Raw genomic sequence first — 12,041 nt, 5'->3', positions numbered from 1 at the left:
CATGGACACAGAAAGGCGCGGGGACGGAATCAAGGGGAGTATGTAAAGTTGTTTTTTTCTTTAAAAAGTGTGCGTTGCATTATCTACAGGTGGGGAGGGGAGGACTATATATTGTGCACAATCTATAGAGGGGGCTATATGTAGGGAACTATATACAGGGGTGCTATGTGAGGCACTATATACAGAGGGGCTATATGTGGGCGCTATATACATGAGGGCTATATGCGGGGCACTATACTGGGGGGCTATATGCGGGGCACTATGTACAGGGGGGCTATATGTAGGGCAGTATCTACAGGAAGAGCTATATATGGGGCATTAACTACAGGGAGAGCTATGTAGGGCACTATTTACAGGGGGATCTATGTAGGGCACTATCTACAGTGAGCACTGTGTGTGTGGGACACAGTGTATGGTGCTATTAAAATTATATGTGCAGTGTATGGTGCCATTATATTTAGGGCGTAGTGTGTGGCATTATGAGAATTTTATATTCGTTTAGAGGTGCAGCAATGTTTGAAAAGTGAGAAGCTGAAGACATCTGAGCGACAAACTACAGAAATGGGCCATGGCAAGTCGTCATAGTGGTCTGGACCGGATGGATAAGAAAAGAGAAAAACGAACAACTAGAATCTGAGATAGTCACCGGTGAGTCACTTAATGTAAATGTTTATTGTGCCTTTAATCAGCACTGTAGTCACTGTATGATCTTCAGTGAGATGATGTGTGGTATGATTTTTTTTGTGAAACAGCAACTCCCAGCATATCTCTACCATTGTTCGGTCAATGCTGGGAGCTGTAGTTTTACGCCGTACAAACCTATACGGCAGGGGTTGCACTAAATTTTGCTGTATTTGTGTTGGTGTTGTATGCATGTACTTAGCGTTGTTCTGGTGCTGTATATATGTATGAGCTTGGTTCTGATGCTGTATATATGTATGAGCTTTGTTCTGGTGCTGTATATATGTACTGAGCTTTGTTCTGGTGTTGTATATATGTATTGAGCTTGGTTTAGGAGGCGTATATGTCAGAGCTTGCTTCTGGAGCTGTAATTATATAGGATATATTTATAATATCAAAAATTGCAGGACAGATGGAATTGTTTTCAGTTAATTTTATATTTAATGGGAATTTGTCAGGTAGCTTTAACCCCTTGAACCGCCAACATGCGGTAATACATGAACTGACAATATTTCCAAACATTCCCCTGTATGTTTTTTTCAGATGCCTCAACATCTGTAAAATCAACTTTTTAAACGGCACACACTATATGCTAATTACTCATTAAAGGGTCATGGGGCAGTGCCACTATCCTGAAGAGTCATAGTCCATGTTTGATTGTTGTCCCCCTGGCTGTTATACATCACTACCAGTCTCCTCCTTTCTCGGATGTGCCATTGCCTTGTACTACTTGGGCATGTACTGTGCAGCGAGGTGTACTCTGCCCAGCTTCATCGCTGCACCGTGCATGCCAGTACAAGTCAACGGCCATACGCAAGAGTTGGAGGAGGCTGCTAGTGATGTAGAACAGCCAGGGGGATGTCAATCAATATCTGGGGGGCGCCATTTAAATTTTCGCCTCATGCAACAGAAAATCTAGATTCGGCCCTGGGTACATAAGACTCTTTAATCACTTTTTATTCCATTTTTTGGGGGAAGCGAGGTGACTAAAAAAAGGAAATTCTGGCAATCACTATTAAACAGTGCACCTGAGGTGTTAAACAGCTGGGATTGAAGTTATCTTCAGTTCCGGCCATTGCAGGTGGGTGTCAGCTGTAAAACAGCCAGCACCCGCTACATATGATATGAACTCAGCTCCTGAGCCCACGCCATATGATAAGAGCGCAGTGCGCTCAGTAAGTAAATGTTCCAAGTCCAATGACAATGAGATGACTCGGTAGACCATTTACCAGTTTAGACCGCAAAGCTGAAAAGTGAGCTGCAGAAAGCAGGAAGTGCTAGCCTATTTAGGCTGCTCTATTGTAAAATGCAATATTTCTGGATTTTTTTATGGATCAAAATTTAAAAAAAAAATGTTTATAATAAAATCCTGAATAATATGTTATTTTCTGATGAAAATATTGAGACATATGAACTTATTTACGATACACTTGCCGGCTATGTTCCTGTAAATAGTCACTTAGTTGTTGACATAACCATTTGAAAGACATAACATGCAGAGCTTAGCATTCAATGAGAAAGGACACAAAAGAATGGAATCTATTAAAAACATCTTGAGCAATGAGTGCAGGAAGCATTTGGTTTTCCATTAATTTTTTAATTAACAAATAGAATTTTCTTGCAAATGAAAAGAATGAAGTGACTTTTAATGGGAACATGTTTTGCATTTAAAGGTTTGTTTCTCCATTATATACTTTTTAGTCTTGTAGTAATGCTATTCATTGAAGATGAAAACAATTTAAACACATCAGAGGGTATGTGAGTAATTGAAATTTAACTAGCATTAAAAACAAAATTTTCTCTCATTATTGTCGAATAGCATATAAATTTAGTGCACCCCATTATTTAGATATACTCAGGATTGACCATAACATGAAACGGACTGTCACGGCACGGTGTGGACGCACTGGGCCGTACCGCGTAGCGGGATAGCAGCTGGCCAAACAGGTATAATGCAATGTCTATAGTTCTGAAAGGGTACCTGAGGCAATGTAGACAGTAGCGGTGGTTTCAGGCTAAGATGAGGTTTCGACAGTAGACAGACACCCAGCGGGGTGCGACACAATAGATGCAGCAGAGGGCATAACACGACTCGAACTCTTGAAGGCACAGAGGCACGGGATACAGGGCACAGGCAGCAGGAACGGGAAACACTGGGAACTGGAAAGCACTAGGAGACCATTTGAGAAGGACAAAACTTAAGGTAACACACCAACGCTCAGGCAATGATCGAGAGGGCAGAGCCCCTTTAATAGTCCAGAGGCATTCTGGGCTAATTGCAGCTATTCTGCAAAATGTGCGCGCACTGTCCCTTTAAGGCCGTGAATGCGCGGGCGTGCGCACCCTGCGGGAGACAGTGTCCAAAACAGGAAGTGAGTATAGGCGTCTCCCAGGTGGGAGATGCCACCGGGAACTCGCTCATCCATGGCCGCGGTCGTCAGAGGATAAGTTAGGACGACGGTCCGCGGCCATAGACTTTACACAGACCATGCATATATGCGATTAATGTGTAATCTGTGGGAAGCTATCGATAAAGTTACAGAGTTACACAGTTAGTACGGTTGAAAAAGTTCAACCATGGGATGGGAGAAAGAGAAGAGATATGGGTAAACTTTAGAACCTTTACCACTATTGATCCAGAGGAAGGAAAAAAACATTAACCAATCTGCCCATAAAAAAGAAAAAATGTCCCTCCTGATCCCAAGTGGCGACCAGACCTGATCAAACAAGAATTCTACACATTGACATAGGATTTGATATTGTTTTGTTCTAAGAAATTATCTATGCCTTTTATGAAACCATCTACTGTTCCGGCTGTGACCGGCTCCTGCGGTCGGCTATTCCACAGATTCAAAGTTCTTAAGGTAAAAAAGGTTTGATGTCTATTGAGATTTAACCTTTTTTTCTTCAAATGGAAGGAGTGCCCCTTGTATTTTGAGGGAATTTTACTTGAAAGAGCTTTTCACTGTATTTTTGTATGGTCCATTAATATATTTATACAAGTTAATCATGTCCCCCCTTAAACATCCTTTTTCAGTACTAAATAAACGTAATTCTTTTAATCTTAGATTCTCCATGCCCCTTATTAGTTTAGTTGCTCTTCTTTGTATTTTTTTTATCCTTTCTATGATCAGGCGCCCAGAACTGAGCTGCATATTCTAGATGCGACCGTACTAATGCTTTAGTAATATTATATCCTTGTCCCACGAGTCCATGCCTCTTTTAATACATGACAGTATCCTGCTGGCTTTAGATGCAGCTGATCAGAGCAGGAATCATCGACCACAACTCTCTGGATTCGGTCTGTGCGCCAGTTTTGAGTCCAATTACAGACTATACTTTCTAAACCTATAGTCCTTAAATTTACAAATTAGGCATCTATAATGGGACAGTAGTATCACAGAATGGCACACACCTCCCCAGGAAGCCATCGCAGATCATGTGGAATGCCAAGCCTCCATCTACAGCTTCTACAAACCAGCATGTTTTGTAATATGGATTATCTTCATCCACCTGTCCCTTCCTCAACCATTTGTCATCTTTACTCCCAGGAGTCGTGAGTTGTTATCTGGCACAAATGTTCCAATACAAGCAAATATTTATCTATACCTTCATAGGTCTCAAATTACACACAAAATTATCCAATATTGTCCCCTGGTGAACCTACTAGGATGGGGAAGTTTGTTGTGAGGGTTATGAAGTATCAGTGTTGTGATTATTTTATGCAATATTTGGTGCTTAGAAATGACACTAATTGTGTGTGATAGAATTTTCATATCCCTGTAGTTTGTCCATAGTTGGTGTACGGTACGACGCCATCTAGATATCATTTTCTGGATACTGCAGGTAATCGTTGTTGAATTGCTTATTGATTCAACCCTGTTTGTGTCAGGGGTATTTGTGTTTCAAAAGAATTACCCAGAGTATTTTAATCTGAATAATGAATAAAGGTTATGTTTTTTTTTAAGAGTTTCCATTCCGTGATACTACAGGTTTCTTTGAGGAACACACATATTGATTTCAGTGATAATATCTCTATATCTATATCTTTGCAGAGTCCAAAAACACTATATCCACAGCAGCCCCTCCATTCAGGCTTCTATTTACTGCTCCATAAAAACAAATCAGGTTAGTTTGACAACTTCTGTCCTTTGTAAATCCATGCTGCCTGTCACTTATAATATTTTCTCTTTCACATACTCCTGTATGTGGTCTCTTAAAAGACCCCTCAAACATTTTTCCCACTATAGATATTAAGCTTACTGGTCTATAATTACTAGGAGAAGGCAGACCCAGAGCCTTCTTTGAAAATAAACACCACATTTGCTTTGCCCTGATCCAGTCCTTTGGCACTATACCAGTCACCAGAGAATCTCTAAATAATATAATCAGGGGTACAGATATAACTGAACTAAGTTATTTAAGAACTCGTGGGTGTAGCTAAACAAAGGAGGAGCTACAGTACACCGTAGTACTGATACAGCAACACACATATTCATGCCACTGTGTATGGTACTGTAGCTCAACTCTGAAAACCTGAATATGCTTAGCAATCACACATGGACACATAGCCACACAATCATTGCCGACGATAGGCCATTAATAAAAAAAATCATGCAAAACTTTTTGTAACGTTTTTTTTTTATGAACTAAATATATTTTCGTTTTACACACAGCAGCTGCAATTTAGAAAATAACACTATATTGGACTACAGTGAAACCTCCCCGGACAACTAGCCCTTTGAGAAGACCCTCCCCACCCAGATCGAATTTTTCTGCGACTGATTTTTATCAACTATTATATTCTATGGAAGCTGACACTCTATAAGCAGACCACCCATTAATCTGAACAAGACCAATTTTTGAGTGTACAATTAGATGAGAACCCCTTGAAAAAGACCATAAATTGGAATTGAATGTGATGTAAATAATCGGAATGCGGGTATGCGCCACATCAACGGACCGGAGAGGGCAGGAGGAGGAGGAGACTTGCTTGACACATTAGCTTAGAGAAGCTGTCAGCAACCCTGGGGACTGGGAATGAGGGGGAAGTAGTGCTGAGGTCCAAGAGAGAAACCATGCTGGGGAAACAAGATTTAGAGAAGAGCCAAGCTGGGGACCGGGAATGCGAGGGCGGGGGGAGGGGGGGGGGGATCATGCTAGGGACTAAGAATGAGAGGGGAGCCATGTTGGGTACTAGAAATAAGAGGGGAGACTGCAGGTGACTAAGAATGAGAGGGGAGCAATTCTGGGCACTAATAACGAGAGGGCTGTTTATGTGTGTGCTGTACATGTTTACTGACTGCATCAGACACTTTAACCTGCATTCTGTATATTTCTTTTCTTTGAGAGAACCATCTCCATAAAAGACCACTTTTCCGTGCAATTTTGGGGGGTCTGCTCAAAGAGGTTTCACTGTATTTGGACACTACATGATATTGTAAAGTAAACATTGTATAGCATGAAGAGTTGCTCAACCAATATTCCAACTCTGCCTCCACCTGACATGACTAGAGTAGATTACTCCTTTCACTAACCTCTTCTACCTATGTAACCAATTGAGTCAATGAATCACTACTTGAGCAATTCCCCAGAGTGCAAGTTTAGGAAATTGCTATACGAGCAATTCCCCAAAGGATTCTGGAGACTGTATGGATCAAGCGCACAGGTAAAATAAGTAACCTCAAGAGTCTAAGGCTACTCTATGGTCTTCACCAGAGCCCACCGCAAGGCAGGTTGGATTTGGCTGCATAGAACCCAGGTTGCTTTTACAGAATAAGGTCTTGGACAGGAGGTGCACATGCAGGTAATACCAGACTGTATAACCAAACAAGCCTTCGGGGTAATCAACAAGCAACGTTCAAAACCAGGAGAAACTAAAAGTCCAGATCGTAAAACAAAAGAATACCATGAGTTGCAGAGGTCAAAACCAGCTGAGAGCAAAAATGTCCAAATCAGTGAACAGATGGTAAATCCAAAAAGACAAAGCCAAAGTCCAATTCAAAGAGTCCAAATAGTCAAGGAGATTCAGGGTGTAATCAGAAGCTTGATCAGACACATGCATACACAAGAAAATCACAAGCAACATTGAGAAAACTGAACAGATTCAAATACTCCAATCTTGGTCCTGATGGGTTGCAGAAAGAGAAATGAGATTGGCTTTGCATCTCAATGCAGGACCACCCAGAAGCTTAGCTAGTAGTCATGACAACCTTAAAGTGACGGACATTTCCTAACAAAATTGTTTCTCTTGTCTGTACTACACTGTCTTTTGTAATAGTTAGAATTTCTTACCCCAATATTCTGCTATGTACATGGAAGTTACTTAAAAATAATTTTTGGGGAATAACAGTATATGACCATGCTGTTTGCTGTATTGTAATATAATGTGTTTGCTATGTGACAATATTATTATTGCTATTATTTCTGTATACTAGCACTGTTATGTGGGCATTGTATGGCACTATTGTTTGGACATGTGTAAATAATGTGGCTTAAGTAAAACAATAACCTACTTATCCCAACTCTGTCAAATGCATACTGGTATTATTGGGCTTCGACAGCATGCAGTGTGAATCTCATTTCCATGCATAGCAGATGTTGCTGTGAAGCCCTAGCCGAATACCATTTTATCATTATTTTTTCATTCATTTTAATTTTCCTGATGTGCGGCTTCATTCAGGGTAAATCCTCGGTTGCACCCTGTAGAATAGGGAACTCCCCCTCAATGGTTTTATTAAATGCCTTTGATCTTGTAATGCATAATAAAGTCTCATTTTTGCATTGGCATGCAAAATTGTTATGTAGGATATTAAATTACTGAATGCTGAAGAAATTAACACTTAAAGGGAAACAAGAAATTGCTTCTATAGAAAAATATTGCATCATATTTAAAATCTAAAAATTAAGCAACTTGGTGGAGGATAAAACCAAAGCTTTGTGATATTCTTATAAACTTACATGTACCTTTACCCAGTCCATTCTCTTCTTTTAGTATTGGCTATGTACAGTACTGTGCAAAAGTTTTAGGCAGTTGTGGAAAATGCTGCAAAGTGAGAATGCTTTCAAAAAATTAGAAGTGTTAATATTTTTTTTTTTTAAATCAATTAGCAAAATACAATGTGAATGAACAGAAGAGAAATCTAAATCAACTTAATATTTTGTGTGACCACCCTTTGCCTTCAAGACAGCATAAATTCTGCTAGATACACCTGCAAAGTCATGGATTTTGCAGGGTTATAGTCAGGTATATAATTAACCAATTATACCAAACAGGTGATAATGATCATCATTCTCATATGTAGGTTGAAACACAGACATTAACTGTAACAGAAACAGCTGTGTAAGACGCTTAAAACTGGATGAGGAACAGCCAAACTCTGCTACAAAGGTGAGGTTGTGGAAGACGGTTTCATATCACAGGTCGATTAGAGCACAGCAACAAGACACAAGGTAGTTATACTACATCAGCAAGGCCTCTCCGAAGAAAAGATTTCAAAGCAGACCGGGGTTTCAAGATACGCTGTTAAAGGTTTTTTGAAAAAGCAAAAAGCAAATTGGCAACTTTGAGGACTGTAGATGGTCGGCCAAAGAATCTAAGTGCAGTAGATTGAAGACAAATTATGCTTACTTCCCTTCAAAATAGGAAGATGTCCAGCAGTGCTATCAGTTCAGAACTGGCAGGAACCAGTGGGGCCCAGATAGACCCATCTACTGTTCGGCGGGATGTCTGGCCAGAAGTGGTCTTCATGGAAGAATTATGGCCAAAAAGCCATACCTTCGACGCTTGAACAAGGCCAAGGGACTCAACTATGCACGAAACTGGGGTGCAGAAAAACGGCAGCAGGTGCCCTGAACTGAGGAGTCAAAATTTGAAATATTTGGCTGTAACAGAAGGCAGTTTGTTCACCAAAAGGCTGGAGAGTCGTACAATATTGTGTGTATGCAAGCAACAGTGAAGCATGGTAGAGATTCCTTGGAAGTTTAGGGCTGCATTTCCGCAAACAAGGTTGGAGATTTGATGGTGTACTCAATGCTGAGAAATACAGGCAGATACTTATCCATCATGCAATACCATCAGGGAGGCATCTGATTGGCTCCAAATGTATTCTGCAGCAGGACAACGACCCCAATGTCATTGAGAACTATCTTCAGTGTAAAGAAGGACAAGGAGACCTGGAAGTGATGATATGGCCCCCACATAGCCCTGATCTCAACATCGTTGAGTTTGTCAGAGATTACATGAAGAGGCAGATGGACTTGAGGAAGCCTACATTCACAGAAGATCTGTGGTTAGTTCTCCAAGACTTTTGGAACAACCTCCCTGCCGAGTTCCGACAAAAACTGTGTGCAAGTGTACATAGAAAAATTGATGCGGTTTTGAAGGCAAAGGGTGATCACACCAAATATTGATTTGGTTTGATTTCTCTTCTGTACATTCACTTTGCATCTTGTTAATCGATAAAAAAAAAAACAACTATTACCACTTCTATTTTTTAAAGCATTCTTACTTTGCAGTGTTTTTCCACAACTGCCTAAAACTTTTGCACATTAATGTACCTATACATTTTTTTCCACTGCTTATCCTAGAAGTTTCCATGGTTTCATGGCCCTTCTTTGCCAAAGAATGAAGACAATGCTAACCTTCGAGGCATTCACTGCTTCAATTAAATTCTAAAATATCTATAGAACAAAGCTTTTCTGTAATAGAAGGGCCTATTTCCTATATTACTACTACAAAGAAAAATTGAAACTGACATGAGTAAAAGAAATTTGTAATCTCAGGTATAGCTGGGTCAGTGCTCTTGTTATTAAATCCCTATGTTACGCCATTTATTCAGTTTATATTATTGGGAAGCTGAGTCAGAGTCATAGCTGCCCTTGCCCTGTATTTAAAGCGGCTCTGTCACCAGATTATAAGTGCCCTATCTCCTACATCGTCTGATCAGTGCTGTAATGTAGATAACAGCAGTGGTTTTTATTTTGAAAACGATCATTTTTTAGTAAGTTATGAGCAATTTTAGATTTATGCTAATTAGTTTCTTAAAGACCAACTGGGCGTGTTTTTACTTTTGACCAAGTGGGTGTTGTAAAGAGAAGTGTATGACGCTGACCAATCAGTGACCAATCAGCGTCATACACTTCTCATTGATAAAAAGGAATAGTATAGCCCAGTTGTCAATGTGTTCAAACATTTCCAGGAGGAATAACCGAGCAACAACACAATGAGTTCTATGAAAAGTTTTTCGTGAATCATTTTATGGAGAATGTAAGTATTTTCTAAAACAGACTTAATTTCAAACTCCAATGACTTGCTGCAGGGAGTTCTGGTAAGGGTTGGAGAGACCTGGGTGATTAAGCCCCCCTGGGCAATTGCCCCTTTTGCCCTTCCTATAATTCTGCCCCCTAGTCCCACTGTACAAATGACTGTGCTAAGTAACAATATAACATTTTCTCACTACAATACATTTGACAGTTTCCAGATAACTTGGAATGAATAAGGAAAGGATGATTTCCGAAAAACTTCCCAAGTTGGTTCTGACAATGTCGAATTTTCTAAAACAATGCAAACCCCTATATGCCACACACTACAATACCATCCCTTATCCATGCCTGCCTTTTCCTCTACCAGTCACTTATTACTCATACAGCACTTCCAAATCCATAACCAAGATGGAAACTTAATGACGGCTGGAAGGGAAAAGCAGGATCTGAAAGTCAGGATACATTTAACCTTCATAAATCAGATCAATGGCAGCTGTTTAATGCCGCCACTTAAAAAAAAATGTCCATATAGGAAAAAAAAAAGACATTATAGGGACTAATGAACGTGGGCAGAAGACACACTGTCCACATAGTCCCTGCAGGGAGAGAGAAGAATGAGCACTACATAGATTAGAGCAGGTTGCAAGCATGTGATAAATAGAAATGTGTGGAGCTGGTATTGTAACCCAGAGATACTGAGGATTCTCGGAGGAAATTTGATAATCCCAAGGGATGCGCTGATGCTTCAACAGCAGAAATACAGTAAAGACATTATTAAGAATCATCTCTAATTAAATTTGTATCCAAAATACACAAAAGGTTAATATTAAGTCTTAAATAGACATTGTAGTAATAGTAAATATGCGGCCAAAAGTAATGTGTAATATTAACCCTTGGTTATAATAGGGCTATTATTTATTACAGCCGTTCCATAGAAATCTGAAAAGTCTAGATAAACTGCGATTAATGTAGAGCCAGGGTTAGAAAGTGCACAGTATATAATAACACATATATACAAGGATGGGGTCATGTAATAACACATATATACAAGGATGTGGTCATGGTAGGGAGCATGCAAAGCTCATGTCTTATCATATAGGAAACAAACAATGCACAATGTGCTACTTACTGTAACAATGTAACAATATCTTGAGTTGCGCTTTCTTAAAGAGACCTTAGCACTTACTGTCACTGAGCTGCTCCCCTGTCCCAGCCTGCAGCATGGATCTGAGCTGTCAGCACCAGCACTTGTAGCCCAGGCTGCCTGCTTGCTCTTCTCATCTAGATATTCCAGCAGGGACGATCTTAGCTGGGGAGTGGTTGTGTGCAAAGCCTGCTGGGAGTTGTAGTTTTAATTAGGATGCTCATGTGCTGTCTATGCTCAGAGATGATTGACTGGGAGGATGTGAATATTGAAAGCAATGCATTAAGGAAACAGAAACGTATTTCTGTCAATATATGGCATGCTTGTTTGCATTTAAAAAAACATGAGAATCATACATAGTCTGTAAATGCTCGGAATAAGAGAGAAAGCTATGTGCAGATGTAGCAGAGCTAAATGTGTTATTTCATGGTCTCTTGCGTGCACTGTGAGTTAATGTAGTGTAGTAGGTTTGTCTACAGTCCTTTGTAATGATGATAGATAGATAGATAGATAGATTAGATAGATAGATAGATAGATAGATAGATAGATAGATAGATAGATAGATAGATAGATAGATAGATGATAGAATATATTAATAAAGTAAAAAAACTAAAACCAATTACAATTAGATAAAAAAAATAACTATTTTAATAAACAACACATTATAAGTGTATGTAATAATTCTGAAAAAAGATTTATACAGTAGAATATAGAAAGATCCCTCCATCGATAGATATTAGATAAACAGAAGTTAACCCCTTAAGGACGCAGCCTAGTTTGGGCCTTAAGGCTCAGAGCCCATTTTTCAAATCTGACATATTTCACTTTATGTGGTAATAACGTCGGAATGCTTAAACCTATCCAAGCGATTCTGAGATTGTTTTCTCGTGACACTTTGGGCTTCATGTTCGTGGTAAAATTTGGTCGATATATTCAGTCTTTATTTGTGAAA

At 39.6% G+C, this 12,041-nt stretch overlaps 1 protein-coding gene across 2 annotated transcripts in view; it reads right to left on the bottom strand.

The window, feature by feature from the left end:
• Positions 1-11,225, bottom strand: part of TMEM74 (transmembrane protein 74) — a 62,576-nt gene extending 51,351 nt beyond the window's left edge. The window contains exon 1 of one of the 2 annotated variants that reach the window (XM_075827988.1): positions 11,075-11,225. The gene's annotated coding sequence lies outside the window, so the exon portion shown is untranslated. The remainder of the gene's footprint in view (positions 1-11,074) is intronic. The other variant, XM_075827989.1, reaches the window with a different exon arrangement.
• Between the last annotated feature and the right edge of the window lie 816 nt (positions 11,226-12,041).

The sequence above is a fragment of the Rhinoderma darwinii genome, chromosome 5, assembly GCF_050947455.1.
Source record: "Rhinoderma darwinii isolate aRhiDar2 chromosome 5, aRhiDar2.hap1, whole genome shotgun sequence".
Taxonomy (NCBI): domain Eukaryota; kingdom Metazoa; phylum Chordata; class Amphibia; order Anura; family Rhinodermatidae; genus Rhinoderma; species Rhinoderma darwinii.
Note: the sequence above shows the minus strand (reverse complement) of the source record. Positions and strands in the feature narration are given on the sequence as shown.